General features: G+C 45.1%; 1 protein-coding gene across 6 annotated transcripts in view; it reads right to left on the bottom strand.

Moving 5' to 3' along the window:
* Positions 1-16,508, bottom strand: part of GNG2 (G protein subunit gamma 2) — a 227,317-nt gene that overhangs the window by 77,353 nt on the left and 133,456 nt on the right. For 2 of the 6 annotated variants that reach the window (XM_077270145.1, XM_077270125.1), the window contains exon 2: positions 104-247. The exons of the other annotated variants lie outside the window; for them this stretch is intronic. The gene's annotated coding sequence lies outside the window, so the exon portion shown is untranslated. The remainder of the gene's footprint in view (positions 1-103; positions 248-16,508) is intronic. 6 annotated transcript variants of the gene reach the window in all.

The following is a 16,508-nucleotide window of genomic DNA, read 5'->3' on the forward strand; positions in this document are numbered from 1 at the left end:
TTCCATGCAAATTTGTATATGGTTTTAAAGCTTGCTTTCTCAGTGCTGACACACCAGATTACTACAAGACAGGTTTAATTTTGATTATTGTTCTAGGACCGACCTGAGTTGGAGTATTGATATTGCAACCACTAGGGGCAGCACCAGCAGGTAGCGTCCTCAGGATATAGCCAGAGGTCATTACACGGAGCAGCAGGAATCGTAATCAGGATAAAGCCAGAGGTCGGTACATGGATCAACAGTATAGCTGGAAGGGAAGCAGGAATCATAGTCAGGATATAGCCACAGTTAGTAAATGGAGCAGCAGTATAGTTGGAAGGATAAGCAGTTAACGTAGTCAGGATATAGTCAGAGGTCGGTACATGGAGCAGCAGTATAGCTGGGAGGATAAGCAGGTAATGTAGTCAGGATATAGTCAGATGTCGGTACATGGAACAGCGGAATAATTGGGAGGAAAAGCAGGAATCGTAGTCAGAATATAGCCAAATGTCGATACATGGAGCAGCAATGTAGTTTAGAGGATAAGCCGGAATCTTGGTCAGGACATAGCCAGAGGTCGGTACATGGAGCAGCAGTGTAGTTGGGAGGATAAACAGGTAACGTAGTCAGGACATAGCCAGAGGTCGTTACATGGAGCAGCAGTATAGTTGGAACGATAAACAAGTAACGTAGTCAGGATATAGCCAGAGGCTGGTACATGGAGCAGCATTATAGATGGGAGGATAAGCAGGTAACGTCGTCAGGATATAGCCAGAGGTCGGCACATGGAGCAGCAGTATAGCTGGGAGGATAAGCAGGTAACGTCATGATATAACCAGAGGTCAGTACACGGAGCAGCAGTATAGTTGGGAGAATAAGCAGTTATCATAGTCAGGATATATCCAGAAGTCGCTACACAGAGTGGCAGTATAAGTGTATGGATAAGCAGGTAACATAGTAAGTATATAGCCAGATGTCAGTAGACCGTGCAGCAGTATAGTTGGGAGGATAAGCTAGTATCGTAGTCAGGATATAGCCAAAGGTCGGTACACGGAGCAGCAGTATAGTTGTGAGGATAAGCAGGAATCATAGTCAGGATATAGCCAGAGGTGGGTACACAGAGCAGCAGTGTAGTTGAAAGGATAAACAAGTAACGTAGTCAGGACATAGCCAGAGGTCGGTACATGGAGAAGCAGTGTAGTTGGGAGGATAAAAAGGTAACGTAGTCAGGATATAGACAGAGGTTGGTAAAAAGAGCAGCAGTAGTAGTAGTATATAGCACAGCCACGTAGTATATAGCAGCCACGTAGTATATAGCATAGCCCACGTAGTATATAGCACAGCCACGTAGTATATAGCACAGCCACGTAGCATAGCCACATAGTATATAACACAGCCCACGTACTATATAACAGACAGCCACATAGTATATATCACAGCCACGTAGTATATAGCACAGCCACGTAGTACATAGCAGCCACATAGTATGTAGCAGACAAATAGTATTCTCACCTTCTGCCGTCAACCGATGCGGTCTCGCGAAACCACTAAGTCATCTGGGTAATTTTGCAATGCATCTCTGGGAACGGAAGCCTCGCCGCTCGCGCGCATCGGTTGACGGCGGAAGGTAAGAATAGCACCATTTTTTTTCTATTATTTTTAACATTATATCTTTTTACTATTGATGCTGCATAAGCAGCATCAATAGTAAAAAGTTTGTCACACAGTGATACTGTTAATAAGTGTTAAACGCAGCGTTAACAGACTGCGTTACACCGCGCTATGCCACGGTGTAATGCAGTCGGTTTAACGGACCACTAAAACGCTATGTGGGCGGCGGGCGCTGACTGGGGGTGAGTATGGAGGTTGCACTGACTGCAGGGGAGGAGGGAGCGTCCATTTCGCTTCCGGACTGTGCCCGTCGCTGATTGGTTGCAGCCGCTGGCCGCGACCAATTAGCGTCTTGGGATTTCCGTGACAGACAGACAGACAGACAAACAGACGGAAGTGCCCCTTAGACGATTATATATATAGATGAAGGAAGTGCAGTGCCAGGTTTAAGTAGGATGCTAAATCAGGAGATCACAGGGTGAGCCAATCAGGAACTTGGGTGGAGACATCAAGAACAAAACAGGTACTAGTATCAAATTTAGCAAGTAACTGTCCAGTGAGCTGAATAGCTCAGAGGAAAGAGCTGCTGCCTGGTGCACAAGAGCTGCTGGGTTCAACTCCTGACAGACCAACACAGATTAGCCACTAGTTTAAGTAGTAAAATAATCCTGACAGCATCCCTTTAAGTATTCTCAGTAACTACCTTTTACATTTTTGGTTGTTGTTCTAGAAGTACCAATATAGCTATAACACTAGTTTTGCTTAAAAGAAGTACATGTGAACGCATAAAGCTTAAAAATCTTATAAGGGCACACTTTTCTACTGTCCAACAATATCTATCTAGGAGGGGAGGAGGTGAATGCAGCTTCAGTGTGAGTGAGACAGCTACCTATGAGAGGAAAGGGAGGCGTGAATGATGACTATGACCTCCCCCTAGGAACTGAAAGAGAAAACAATAAGGGTATGTGCACAGGTTGCGGATTTGGCTGCGGAGCGGATTTGGCCCTGGGGATCCGCAACAGTTTTCCGTGCAGTGTACAGTACCATGTAAACCTAAGGAAAACCAAATCTGCTGTGCACATGCTGCGGAAAATTCTGTGTAGAAACACAGCGGTTTATTTTCCGCAGCATGTCAATTCTTTGTGCGGATTCCGCAGCGTTTTTACTCCTATTCCATTATAGGAATCTGCAAGTGTAAAAAAGCAGGCGAAATCCAAACAAAATCTGCAGAAAACCCGCAGGGAATCCGCAGGTCATTTTACCAGCGAATTCTGCAGAATCCGCTCATAAAAATCCGCAACGTGTGCACATACCCTTAAAAAAATTAAAAAAGCCCCTGCAATATTTCTTGCTGCACCATATATCATACACATGTGCAGCTGTCCGACATTGCTTGGTGGTGGAGAATATCTGATTTTCGATTATGGAGCACATACACTACTACTGACGCCAGTCACAAGGTCAGATCCAAGATATCTAAAAGTGACAACAATCAGCAATTTAAGAAGATGCTACTGAGTACGTTCATCAAGATACTGGATCAACATCACGAAATAAGACGGGACCTCTGGATCCCCTGCTCGTGACAATTTGTAAGGAGAAAAAGTCAGGAGATGTAGCTGCAATAGACAAAGGGTGACAGACGTTTGTGTACTTTATGGAGGCAGAATTCAGGACAGGTGTCCTGGGTGTATATTACAAGGTCAATTCCTTCATATGGGGCACTGATTATCAGAAATTCGCTGACAATAAGAGGTAGATCTGCCAACTACTTAGGCCGGCCTCACACTTGGCGTAAGACAATACGCCACGTATTATACGTCCGTACTACGGCCGTAATACGGAGAAATGTTCCCAAAATATTGATCCGTAGTCAGGGTGTGTCAACGTATTTTGCGCATGGCATCCTCCGTATGTAATCCGTATGGCATCCGTACTGCGAGATTTTCTCGCAGGCTTGCAAAACCGACATCTAATGGATTTATGTGCTCAAATGTTCGGGAAAACATATATACAGTATATATATATATATATATATATATATATATATATATATATATTATTGAGACACATATATATATATTCTGTATTTAGATTTCATTCAGCGCGATATCTGTGAACAGCCGGTAATTCAATTGCCGGCTTTTCATTTCTCCTGCACAAACCCGACAGGATATGAGACATGGTTTACATACAGTAAACCATCTCATATCCCCTTCTTTTTTTTTGCATATTCCACACTACTAATGTTAGTAGTGTGTATGTGCAAAATTTCAGCGCCGTAGCTGCTGAAATAAAGGGTTAAATTACGGAAAAAAAATTGGCGTGGGCTCCCGCACAATTTTCTCCGCCAGAGTGGGAAAGCCAGTGACTGAGGGCAGATATTAATAGCCTGGAGAGGGTCCATGGTTATTGCCCCCCCCCCACCGTGGCTAAAAACATCTGCCCCCAGCCACCCCAGAAAAGGCACATCTGGAAGAGGCGCCTATTCTGGCACTTGGCCACTATCTTCCCACTCCCTGTAGTGGTGGGATATGGGGTAATGAAGGGTTAATGCCACCTTGCTATTGGAAGGTGACATTAAGCCAGATTAATAATGGAGAGGCGTCAATTATGACACCTATCCATGATTAATCCAATTGTTGGAAAGGGTTAAAAAACACACACACACATGATTTAAAAGTAGTTTAATGAAATAAACACAGCGGTTGTTGTAATAATTTATTGTTCTCTCAATCCATCAGGAACACCCTCGCTTGGAAAAATAATAAACGCACAAGATACATACCTTCTGGTGAACCGTCTCGTCCCACGAAGTAATCCATCTGAAGGGGTTAACTAATATTACAGGCAGGAGCCCTGCTAAATGCAGCTGTGCTCCGTGCCTGTAATCCCCGGCGAATGAATGAAATGTAGATCATTGACCTACATTTCCTTCAGTCGCGGTGATGCGCCCCCTGGTGGATGTCCTCATATGACCTGGAGCGTGGGAAAAAGTTCCCAGGCTGCAGTTCATGAGAACATCCACCAGAGGGCGCCTCACCGCGACTGAATGTAAGTATAGATCACTGCTTTCCTTTCAGCACCCGGGGATTACAGGTACGAGCGAGTGGTTTATCGCAGCTCGTGCCTGTAATATTAGTTAACCCCTTCAGATGGATTACTTCGTGGGAAGAGACGGTTCACCAGAAGGTATGTATCTTGTGCGTTTATTATTTTTCCAAGCAAGGGTGTTCCTGATGGATTGAGAGAACAATAAATTATTACAACAACCGCTGTGTTTATTTCATTAAACTACTTTTAAATCATGTGTGTGTGTGTTTTTTAACCCTTTCCAACAATTGGATTAATAATGGATAGGTGTCATAATTGACGCCTCTCCATTATTAATCTGGCTTAATGTCACCTTACAATAGCAAGGTGGCATTAACCCTTCATTACCCCATATCCCACCGCTACACGGGAGTGGGAAGAGAGTGGCCAAGTGCCAGAATAGGCGCATCTTCCAGATGTGCCTTTCCTGGGGTGGCTGGGGGCAGATGTTTGTAGACAGGGGGGGCCAATAACCATGGACCCTCTCCTGGCTATTAATATCTGCCCTCAGTCACTGGCTTTACCATTCTGGCAGAGAAAATTGCGCGGGAGCCCACGCCAATTTTTTCCGCCATTTAACCCTTTATTTCAGCAGCTACAGCGCTAAAATTTTGCACATACACACTACTAACATTAGTAGTGTGGAATATGCAAAAAAAAAGGGATATGAGATGGTTTACTGTATGTAAACCATGTCTCATATCCTGTCGGGTTTGTGCAGGAGAAATGAAAAGCCGGCAATTGAATTACCGACTTTTCACTAACAGCGCTGCGTATTTCTCGCAAGTCACACTGCAGGTCCGTGTGGAATCCGTATTTTTCTCGCCCCCATAGACTTTCATTAGCAATATTTTTGCGCAATACGCTGACAAACGCAGCATGCTGCGATTTTGTACGGCCGTAGAAAGCCGTATAAGGGCTGTCCCACACGTCCAGATAATTCCGGTACCGGAATAAATCGGTACCGGAGTTATCCGTGTCCGTGTGCCTGGGAACTCACGTAGGCCATACGTGCGGCACACATGTGCCGCCCGTATGGCGAGTGGGTACCACACGGAGCGTGTGGTACCCACGCGTGTGGTACCCTGCATCGCGCTGAAGCCGCGATTCATATGTTCCCTGCAGCAGCGTTTGCTGCAGAGAAAATATGAAGAATAGTGTTTAAAATAAAGATCTATCTGTCCGCAGGCCCCCCACCCCCTGTGCGCCCCCCCCCCCCCCCCCCGCTGTTCAGAAAATACTTACCCGCCTCCCTCGCTGCTTCCTGGTCTGGCCGCGGCTTCTAGTGTATGCGGTCACGTGGGGCCGATCATTTACAGTCATGAATATGTGGCTCCACCTCCCATAGGGGCGGAGCCGACTATTCATGATTGTAAATGAGCGGCCCCACGTGACCGCATACAGTAGGAGGCGCGGGGCAGAGAGGAAGGAGTGACAGCCAACGTGGGAGCGGGTGAGTATTTTCAGGACAGTGGGGGCGCACAGGGGGTGGGAGGGCGGCGGACAGATAGATCTTTATTTTAAACACTATTATTCATATTTTCTCTGCAGCAAACGCTGCTACAGGGAACATATGAATGGCGGCTTCAGCACCATGTGGGGGGGACAGCGCTTACTGTAGCGCTGTCTCCTGCACGCACACGGACCCCAGACGGAGAATGTCCGTGTGAGGTCCGTGTTTTACACGGACTAATTAACTCTATTGGGTCCGTGTAATCCGTGCGCTCCCACGAACACTGACATGTCTCCGTGTTTGGCACACTGAGACACGGTCCGCAAAAAATCAATGACATCTGAACAGATGCATTGATTTTTATGGGTCTACGTGAGTCAGTGTCTCCGGTACGTGAGGAAACTGTCACCTCACGTACCGGAGCCACTGACGTGTGAAACCGGCCTAATACTGAACCGTAATATACGGCTAATAGGAGCAGCCCCATTGAGAATAATTGTGCCGTTTATTTTGCGAGTTTTACGGACGTAATTTCTGCGCTCTTACGTCCGTAAAACTCGCTAGTGTGAGGCCGGCCTTAGCCTCCTACTTACTACTCCAAGAAGTCCACCGCTACTGCTGTCCTTAGACATACTAGGGTGGTTACAGATAATAGAGGTGATTACTGCAACTGCTGCAAAGGTAGCCCGTCTCTTGTTCTTGATGACCCAACACATCCTTGGCAATAAACTGATGTCACATTGATTGGAATAAGATTCTAAAAATACTGCAGGGAGCGCTATCGTTTCCCCATGTAAATGGCTCATTTCAGGGTGGGGATCACTTACAATTAATTATTCTTAGTGACCCAGAGAAAGTTGTACAATCCAGAAAGCTCCTTCAAGATGTGTTGGACGGCAATTTATGTTGTTGTTAGTGGGTCCAGCAATGTCAGCAGCACAGGACTCTGTGCCCCTTCCTCCAGCTACATTTGCTTGAATACATAGCAGAGCCTCAGCCACACTGTAATGTCCACACTTTGGAAGTAATCCACACTAGTAAATCTTCATTATCTTTATTGCTCTTTAGCACGTTGCATAAGCTTGCCTCTGCATGCATAACAAAAGTGAAACTAAACTTCTCCCCCTCCTCTCTGTGACTACCCACAATTCTCTACATCTCATCTTTCTTAAAGAGACAAGGTACAAGATTTAATTAATGCATATTACAACATCCCCTTTTTTTTTTTTTTTTTTAAACGAATAAAACTAAAATAAAATAACATGAACTAATGATGCAACAAGAAAAATGTCCAAGAAAACGTATGTCCATTTTGCCCTGTTAAAGAAAAGAAGTCACACTTCTTCAATAAGTCTGGTTGGAGCCCTTCTCTCTCTTGATGGATAACGTCTGGGCTCAGCGATGGTGTCCATTAATGAAGAACTTGTTGCCTCCTGGTGATTCTCTCCACTGTTGAGTGCCGAATCTTCCCCCAGAGAATGTCCATTGTCATTATTTTGAGGAATAATTTTGAAATGTGAAGAGTTTCGAGTTATGGAGTGTCCATCCCTCTCAGCCGTGACCATGCTGCCTTTCTTGTCAATAACGTTATATTTTGCGGGACAATATGCAGCTGAAGTCTTGTTAGTTGGTCTCTGACGCACCACAACGACGTCACCTCTTTTGATAGCACTTGGCTGTGCCCTTCGCCTTCTGTCTGCATAGTGTTTCATGGTTTGTTTGTTGGAAGAGTCTGCTGAGCGCACAGAGGAGTCACTTGGTACAGGACGACTGACTACGTCAGGGATTCGTATATGCAGAGTTCTGCCAAACATTAGATGCGCTGGAGCAGCATTGGTAGTAGAATGTGGCGTATTGCGGTAATTGCGCATGAATTTGTACAATGACTGTTTCAGTGGGGTGTGCTCCAGACTAGCTGCCTTGATTCGTTTCCCCATGGTGCGCATGAAGCGTTCGACTATTCCATTTGCTTGCGGCCAGCACGGTGTGATTTTTCTGTGACTGAACCCCAAGTATTCAGCAAATTGTGTGAACACGTGTCCATTGAATGGAGGTCCATTGTCCGTTTTGACCACTCTTGGAATGCGATATGCTGAAAATATGTTATCCAGTTCTGGTATCACACTAGTAGCAGATGTTGAAGAGATAAAAGAAATGACCGGGTATCTGGAGTATTCGTCAATTGTTACTAGAATGTATTGGCCATTTGGTAACGGTCCATATATGTCGACTGCCACCTCCTCCCAGACAGCAGTGGGTAGAGGTGACATTTGTAAAGGCTCCAGCTGTGATGATGGAGTGATAACTTGGCAGGTGGAACAGTGTTTAACTTTCTCTTCCACCAATTGATCCATGTTTGGGAACCACACCTTTTCTCTGAGTAGTTTCTTTGTGCCAACAATTCCCAGATGACCTTCATGCGCTATCTGTATTACTAAACTGCGCAGAGTCTTAGGTACAACCAATTTGGTACCTCGAAGGATGAGGCATTCTTCAGTGACAGATAGTTCATACCGTACACTTGAGAATAGTTTTAATTCTGTCAGATCAATCTCAGGATCGGGAAATTTTTCTCTTTGAATTTCATGCCACCTTCGATTTCGGATGATTTGTATTAAAGCACGTAGTGTCTTGTCACTTGTTGTGGCGTTCACAAAGTGATCAATGGAAAGAGCTTTTGGTACTGCATGGGCTGTAATGAAGCATATGTATTCTTCAATGGCGGAATGCTCAGGTAGATCATCAGTCATCGGATGTCTTGACAGATAGTCAGCGGGATTACTGAATTTTCCAGGCTTGTGGACAATTTTGTAGTTGTAGTCCTGTAGACGTAGACCCCACCGTTCTATGCGTGCAGGCATTTTAGCTCTGGGATTTCCAAAGATCGTAAGGAGTGCTTGATGATCTGTGACAACAGTGAAGGGAGCTCCATACAGAAATAAGTGAAAATGTTCGCATCCCCAGACAACTGCCAAGCTTTCTTTTTCAGGTTGTGAATATTTCCGTTCCGTGCTTGTTAAGCTTTTACTTGCATAAGAAATAATCTGAGGATTTTGATTGTTATCTTTATATTGTGCTAAGATGGCACCTAGCCCCACGGGACTGGCGTCCACAATTAGCTCAGTTTGAAGAGCTGGATCAAAATAGGCCATTGTGGTTGTCGAGCAAAGTTCAGTTTTAATTGTTTCAAATGCATTTTGACAGTCTTGAGACCATTGAAAAACACAACTCTGTTTTGTAAGTTCCCTTAATGGACAGTTAATTGTTGAGAAGTTTGGAATGTATCTAGCACAATAACTGGCCATTCCAAGAAACGAGCGTACTTCACTGGCATCTTGTGGAATTGAGGCAGATTTAATGGATTCCACTTTCTTGGGATCAGGTTGTACCCCTTTTGCCGAAAAAATATGACCGTAAAACTCTAATGAATTTTTATCAAATTCACATTTTTCCTTGTTTAAGGTGAGTCCAGCAGAGAGGAGGCATTCAAAGACGGCATATAGAGCACGATTGTGTTCAGCTTGAGTTTTGCCAAACACCAGTATGTCATCACTATAATTAAAGGCATTTGGAATGTTCTGAATAACGCCTCTTATTGCATCCTGAAAAATTTCCGCTGCAGAGCAGACCCCAAAAGTCAATCTTTTATATCTTCTGAGGCCCACATGTGTGGAAAATGTTGTCAAATATCTGGATTCTGGACTCAGCTCTAACTGGTGATAGCCCTTATTGAGATCAAGTTTTGAAAAGACAGTCGCTCCATTTAACACATGAATGATGTCATCAATTGTGGGTGAGATATGTCTTTCTCTCTGAATAGCAGTGTTGGGTAGGCGCATGTCAACACACAATCTCACCTGATCAGGAGCCTTTGGTTTAGGAACTACCACCAGTGGGGAGACCCAGGGAGTGGGCCCAGTAACGGTTTCGATAACATCCTCGTCCATGAGGAATTGGAGTTCATTTTCTACCTTCCTTCTCAGGTGAAATGGAATGCGCCTATGTGACTGGGCCACTGGGCGAACACTATCGTCCACATGAAGATGTACTTGAGAGTCTTTTAGTTTCCCCAAGCCACTAAATAGGGAGGGAAAATTATTCACCATGGTTTGTATATCCATGTCCGCAGGATCAGTTATGGTATGGATAATTTGGATGAGACCCAGCTTCAAAGCAGTGTGATAGCTGAGAAGACAGCCTCCTGATCCTTGTAACGCGTGAAAGGTAGTTTTCTGCTTATTGTCTTTGTAGCTCAGTTCAACATCAAACTGCCCTCTGGTAGTTAGAGGTATTTTAGATCCATATGGGAAGATTTTAGTATGTACTTGCTGCAAAACTGGCTTTGTCTTCAATTGCTCATAGGTAGTGCTGTCTATGATGTCCACTGACGCTCCCGTATCTATTGTAAACGTGATATTGGTGTCGCAGATTGGGAGTGTGATACAGGGGGACTGTACAGAGCCAGTGGCAGAGGTGGTGAACACGTAGTTTTCTGCTCCAGATGCTTCTTCTGTGTCCTGATTTACCATTTTTACATCTGCAGGCCGTGTCGTAGGCAGAGCAGGCTTGTATTGTGCTGATCTGCAGACAGCTGCCAAATGGTTCCCTTTTCCACACTTATTGCATGTCTGTCCTATAGCTGGACATCTGTCCAGGCGGTGAGGGAACTCCTGTCCACATCTATAGCATTTTTTTTGTTTCGGGGTTTGCTTGTCTTGTGTACTTTTATGCACGAGATTATGTACCTGTGACTTTTCCCCATTCTCCATTGTAGTTGCCTGATGATCTGCTATTTCTGTAGCACGGGCTATTTTGAGTAACTCATGTAAAGAGAGATCTTGCTGCAGAGCTTTGCGCCTTATTTTGTTAGATGAGCAGGTGACGATTACCTGAGTTAGGATTTCATCATCTATATCTGTGAATGCACATCCATGTGCTAGCTCCCTCAGTCGTGTGACATAGGTGTCTATGGATTCTTCGGGAAGCTGCTTAGCAATTCTGAATTTGTATCTCTCATATCTGATGTTTTGTTTGGGATTGAAGTAATCAGTGAGAGCTTTGCTGCAATCGCTGTATGTATCTGTGTCAGATGCAGGTAATGTGCAGTAGATATCATAGACTCCTGTGCCTGCACAATGTAAAAGTAATGCTTTCTTTCTTTTCTCCTCTTTTATATCTATGGCTTTTAGAAAGTTCTCAAATCTGCTCAGCCATTTTCTCCAGTTATGGGAGAGATTAGTGACATCAGTCATATCAAACTGTGGGAAACTGTGTAAGTATTCAGCCATGATGAAGTCTTTTAGTGGTGCAGCCGTGTGGAGCAGTAAAATAGGGATTAGTACTCACTGCAGCAGAAAGATTTTCATCCCATCCTCGTCGCCAGTTGTAATGTCCACACTTTGGAAGTAATCCACACTAGTAAATCTTCATTATCTTTATTGCTCTTTAGCACGTTGCATAAGCTTGCCTCTGCATGCATAACAAAAGTGAAACTAAACTTCTCCCCCTCCTCTCTGTGACTACCCACAATTCTCTACATCTCATCTTTCTTAAAGAGACAAGGTACAAGATTTAATTAATGCATATTACACACACCCGGGGGTAGAATCTGCAAATTAGATCATTCACTATTTTTTTAAGCAAACGTTCTTATTCGGTTTAAGAAAAATAACTCCAGACAAATTCCAGATACAAGGAAATAATCTACTTCATGGAACTGAGGCCAGGGATGAAGAACAGGGCTCAGTGTAACCGGTCAGAGTCATGTATGATTAACCTTCTATAAACAAGAGCGTGAAAAGGCAGAAACACAGGCCCCCATTTCCTACGACTTATAGACCCCAGCTCATACACAGCAGTATCCTTCATAAAAAGTACAGCCACTTTTCAAATAAATTACATTATTAGCCCTGTACTGATCCTGAGTTACATCAGGTATTATACCCCAGAGCTGCACTCAGTATTCTGCAGGCTCTGTCACTGTGTACATACATTACTGATCCTGAGTTACATCCTGTATTATACTCCAGAGCTGTGCTCACTATTCTCCTGGTGCAGTCACTGTGTACATACATTACATTACTGATCCTGTACTGATCCTGAGTTCCATCCTGTATTATACTCCAGAGCTGCACTCATTATTCTGCTGGTGCAGTCACTGTGTACATACGCTACATTACTGATCCTGATTTACATTCTGTATTATACCCCAGAACTGCACTCACTATTCTGCTTGTGCAGTCACTGTGTACATACATTACATTACTGATCCTGTACTGATCCTGAGTTACATCCTGTATTATACTCCAGAGCTGTACTCACAATTCTGCTAGTGTAGTCACTGTGTACATACATTACTGATCCTGAGTTACATCCTGTATTATACTCCAGAGCTGCACTCGCTATTCTGCTGGTGCAGTCACTGTGCACATACATTACATTACTGATCCTGCATTGATCCCGAGTTACATCCTGTATTATACTCCAGAGCTGCACTCACTATTCTGCTGGTGCAGTCACTGTGTACATACACTACATTACTGATCCTGATTTACATTCTGTATTATACCCCAGAACTGCAATCACTATTCTGCTTGTGCAGTCACTGTGTACAAACATTACATTACTGATCCTGCACTGATCCTGAGTTACATCCTGTATTATACTCCAGAGCTGCACTCACTAGTCTGCAGGTGCTGTCACTGTGTACATACATTACTGATCCTGAGTTACATACTGTATTATACTCCAGAGCTGCACTCACTATTCTCCTGGTGCAGCCACTGTGTACATACTTTACATTACTGATCCTGAGTAACATTCTGTATTATACTCCAGAGCTGCACTCACTATTCTGCTGGTGCAGTCACTGTGTACATACATTACATTACTGATCCTGTACTGATCCTGAGTTACCTCCTGTATTATACCCCAGAGATGCAATCACTATTCTGCTGGTGCAGTCACTGTGTACATACACTACATTACTGATCCTGATTTACATTCTGTATTATACCCCAGAACTGCACTCACTATTCTGCTTGTGCAGTCACTGTGTACAAACATTACATTACTGATCCTGCACTGATCCTGAGTTACCTCCTGTATTATACTCCAGAGATGCACTCACTATTCTGCTTGTGCAGTCACTGTGTACAAACATTACATTACTGATTCTGAGTTCCATCCTGTATTATACTCCAGAGATGCACTCACTATTCTGCTGGTGCAGTCACTGTGTACATACATTACATTACTGATCCTGTACTGATCCTGAGTTATATCCTGTATTATACTCCAGAGCTGTACTCACTATTCTGCTAGTGCAGTCACTGTGTACATACATTACTGATCCTGAGTTACATCCTGTATTATACTCCAGAGCTGCACTCGCTATTCTGCTGGTGCAGTCACTGTGCACATACATTACATTACTGATCCTGCACTGATCCCGAGTTACATCCTGTATTATACTCCAGAGCTGCACTCACTATTCTGCTGGTGCAGTCACTGTGTACATACATTACATTACTGATCCTGAGTTCCATCCTGTAGATCTTTTATTATAAAAATGAAAAACATAACAACAATAATAGCAGAAAACATAACAAAAATATTAGCCAGAAAATAATCAGTATACTGAACACTGGTCCAGCCGCTCATTCTCTCCTCTCACACATATTATACAGTATATACAGAATAACTACTTTGACCTTCAGGTCCGGTCACCAAACAAAATAATAATAACAAATAAAATAAACAATGGAAAACAAAGAACTTTTTTTTTTTTTTTTTTTTTTTTAGTTTTAAATAAAATAACTACAAATTAAACAAATATATACAATACTACAAGCTATCCTCCATTCCCAACCCCCCGCACTGACCTGAGAGCTGGTCCTGCGTCTCATGCCTCAGTCCATGTCCAACGTCCATAGGCCAGATCAGGCAGTGCCAGTTTTTCCCCCAAACAACCCAGTGTCCCATAGTCCCACAAGATAATCCCACCTCCCCCCTTTTCCCACCACCCAACCTAATACCTACACCCAATTCTATATCCCTATATACAATATATACACTATATACAGCAGCACACACCACAATAATTACAAAACACGAAGCCCAAGTTCGGCGCCTGCAGCCCTACATCACTGTATAATGATCAAACAAAACAAAAATCTACAGTGTCAGCAGCAGCCCACCACCAGGAAAGGAGATGACCAGACTAGGGCACACAAAAAGAAAAGCCCCTCCAGAGGAGCGCGGCCCTCCGTGCGCCCAGTCTCCCATACTCCAGAGAGCGCACCTTCACCAGGTCACCGAGTATGGTCCTAAACACATCGTCCACTGGGAGGATTTTTCGTTGCGTCGATACTAAGCACCGTGCGTTCCACGTGTGATACCTAACCACTGCGCTAACTAGAAATAAGGTGCAGCGGTCCCGACCACCCAGGTCTCCGAATGCTCCATAGGCCCATTCCGCATAGGAGAGACCGGCCAGCCGAGACCAGCCAATGAAGGCGCCCACCCTGTTGTACACCTCTGTGTTGAAGGGACAATGAAGCAGGAAGTGGTCCATGCTTTCCAGCAAGGTACCACAATGCTCCCGAGGACAATTCCTGTCCTCAGAGCTCCTACACTTCAGATTGTCCCTCACACACAGTTTCCCATGGAAGCAGCGCCAAGCCAAGTCCCAAAACTTCGAGGGGATCCTGATAGAATTCAAAAGATGCAAACCCACCCCAAGATCCCGACTTGGGCAGTCCCTGAGCGCCAGAGGCCTCTGGAAATGGGTCAACAGAACCCTACTGTCAAGTAGTTTCCCTGGCAGAGTCCTGATCTCCCACATTCCCAGACCCCACCGACGAATTACCTTCAGAACCAAGGTAGCGTAAGCCGGAAGATGTCCATGCGGTGTGCGAAGATCCTTCACTTGCCCTCCTGTCTCCCATTCCTGGAAGAAAGGCTGAAACCATCCCCTACAGGAGAATACCCACGGAGGAGCCCTCTCTTTCCAGAGGTTTGCGATATTGATCTTAATGAAGGTATCCACAAGGAATACCACAGGGTTGACCATACCCAACCCTCCTAGTCTCCTCGTACGGTAAGTAACCTCCCTCTTGACCAGGTTCAGTCTATTCCCCCATAACAGTTGGAAGAACAAACTGTAGACCCGAGTCCAGAGAGATTCCGGCAAAAAGCACACACTGCCCAGATAAATCAGTAAAGGGAGCAGGTAAGTTTTGCTCAGGTTTACCCTTTACCTTAGGGTCAAAGACCAACCCTTCCATTGGTTCACCTTCTGAGTGGCGATCTCTAGCCTGCTGTCCCAATTTTGTTTGGGGTAATCCCCCTGGCCAAATTCGATGCCAAGGACTTTTGCAGAGACTTTGGGTCCTGGAAGGGTGTCCGGGAGCTCAAAACCAGGATCTCCTCCTCCCAGCCAGAGACTCTCACACTTATCCCGGTTGATCTTGGACCCGGATGCCTCCGAGTAGCGATCTACCTCTGACATCAGCCACCCTGCCTCCTCGTGAGAGGAAGCAAACACAGTGACATCATCGGCATACGCCACCACCCTCAGAGTGGCTTCCGGTGCTGCCTGATCCATCCCGATCCCGGCCAACGGTCCACGCTCCACCCTCCTAAGAAGAGGGTCAATCGCAAACACGTACAGCAGCGGGCTCAAGGGACAACCCTGGCGAACACCGGACCCAACCTCAAAAGAGCTACCAATCCAACCATTCACAAGCGGGAAACTCTCTGCCCCACTGTACAAGGTCTTAAGCCAATCAACAAACCCCCCCCCCCGGCAGGCCATATCTCAGAAGGACGGACCAGAGGTACTCGTGATTAACCCGATCAAACGCTTTTGCCTGGTCCAGTGACAGCATGTACCCCTTCCAGTGACCAGCCCTACCCTGCTCCACTGCCTCTCGGACACAGAGCACAGCACTAAATGTGCTGCGGCCTGGAACAGAGCAATGCTGGGCCCCCGAAAGGAGTCGGGGTGCAAATTTCACCAGCCGATTAAACAGCACCTTTGCCAGAACCTTCCTGTCTGCATTGAGAAGCGCTATGGGACGCCAATTCTCAATGCAAGACGGGTCCTTACCCTTTGACAAGATGATCAGAGCAGACCTCCTCATTGACTTCGGCAGAGTGCCCGAGGAAAGACACTCATTGAATACCTCAGTCAAGAGGGGAACCAAAACGTCCTTAAAGGTCTTATAGAATTCAGATGTTAAGCCATCTGGACCAGGCGATTTTTTTGGGAGCAAGCCCTTCAATCGCCAACTGAACTTCCTCTTCCCTGATCATTTCTGTCAAAACGTCAAGAGAGGGGTCTACCCCTGGTTCGGGGACAGCTTCTGCC

Source organism: Ranitomeya variabilis, chromosome 1 (assembly GCF_051348905.1).
Source record: "Ranitomeya variabilis isolate aRanVar5 chromosome 1, aRanVar5.hap1, whole genome shotgun sequence".
Taxonomy (NCBI): domain Eukaryota; kingdom Metazoa; phylum Chordata; class Amphibia; order Anura; family Dendrobatidae; genus Ranitomeya; species Ranitomeya variabilis.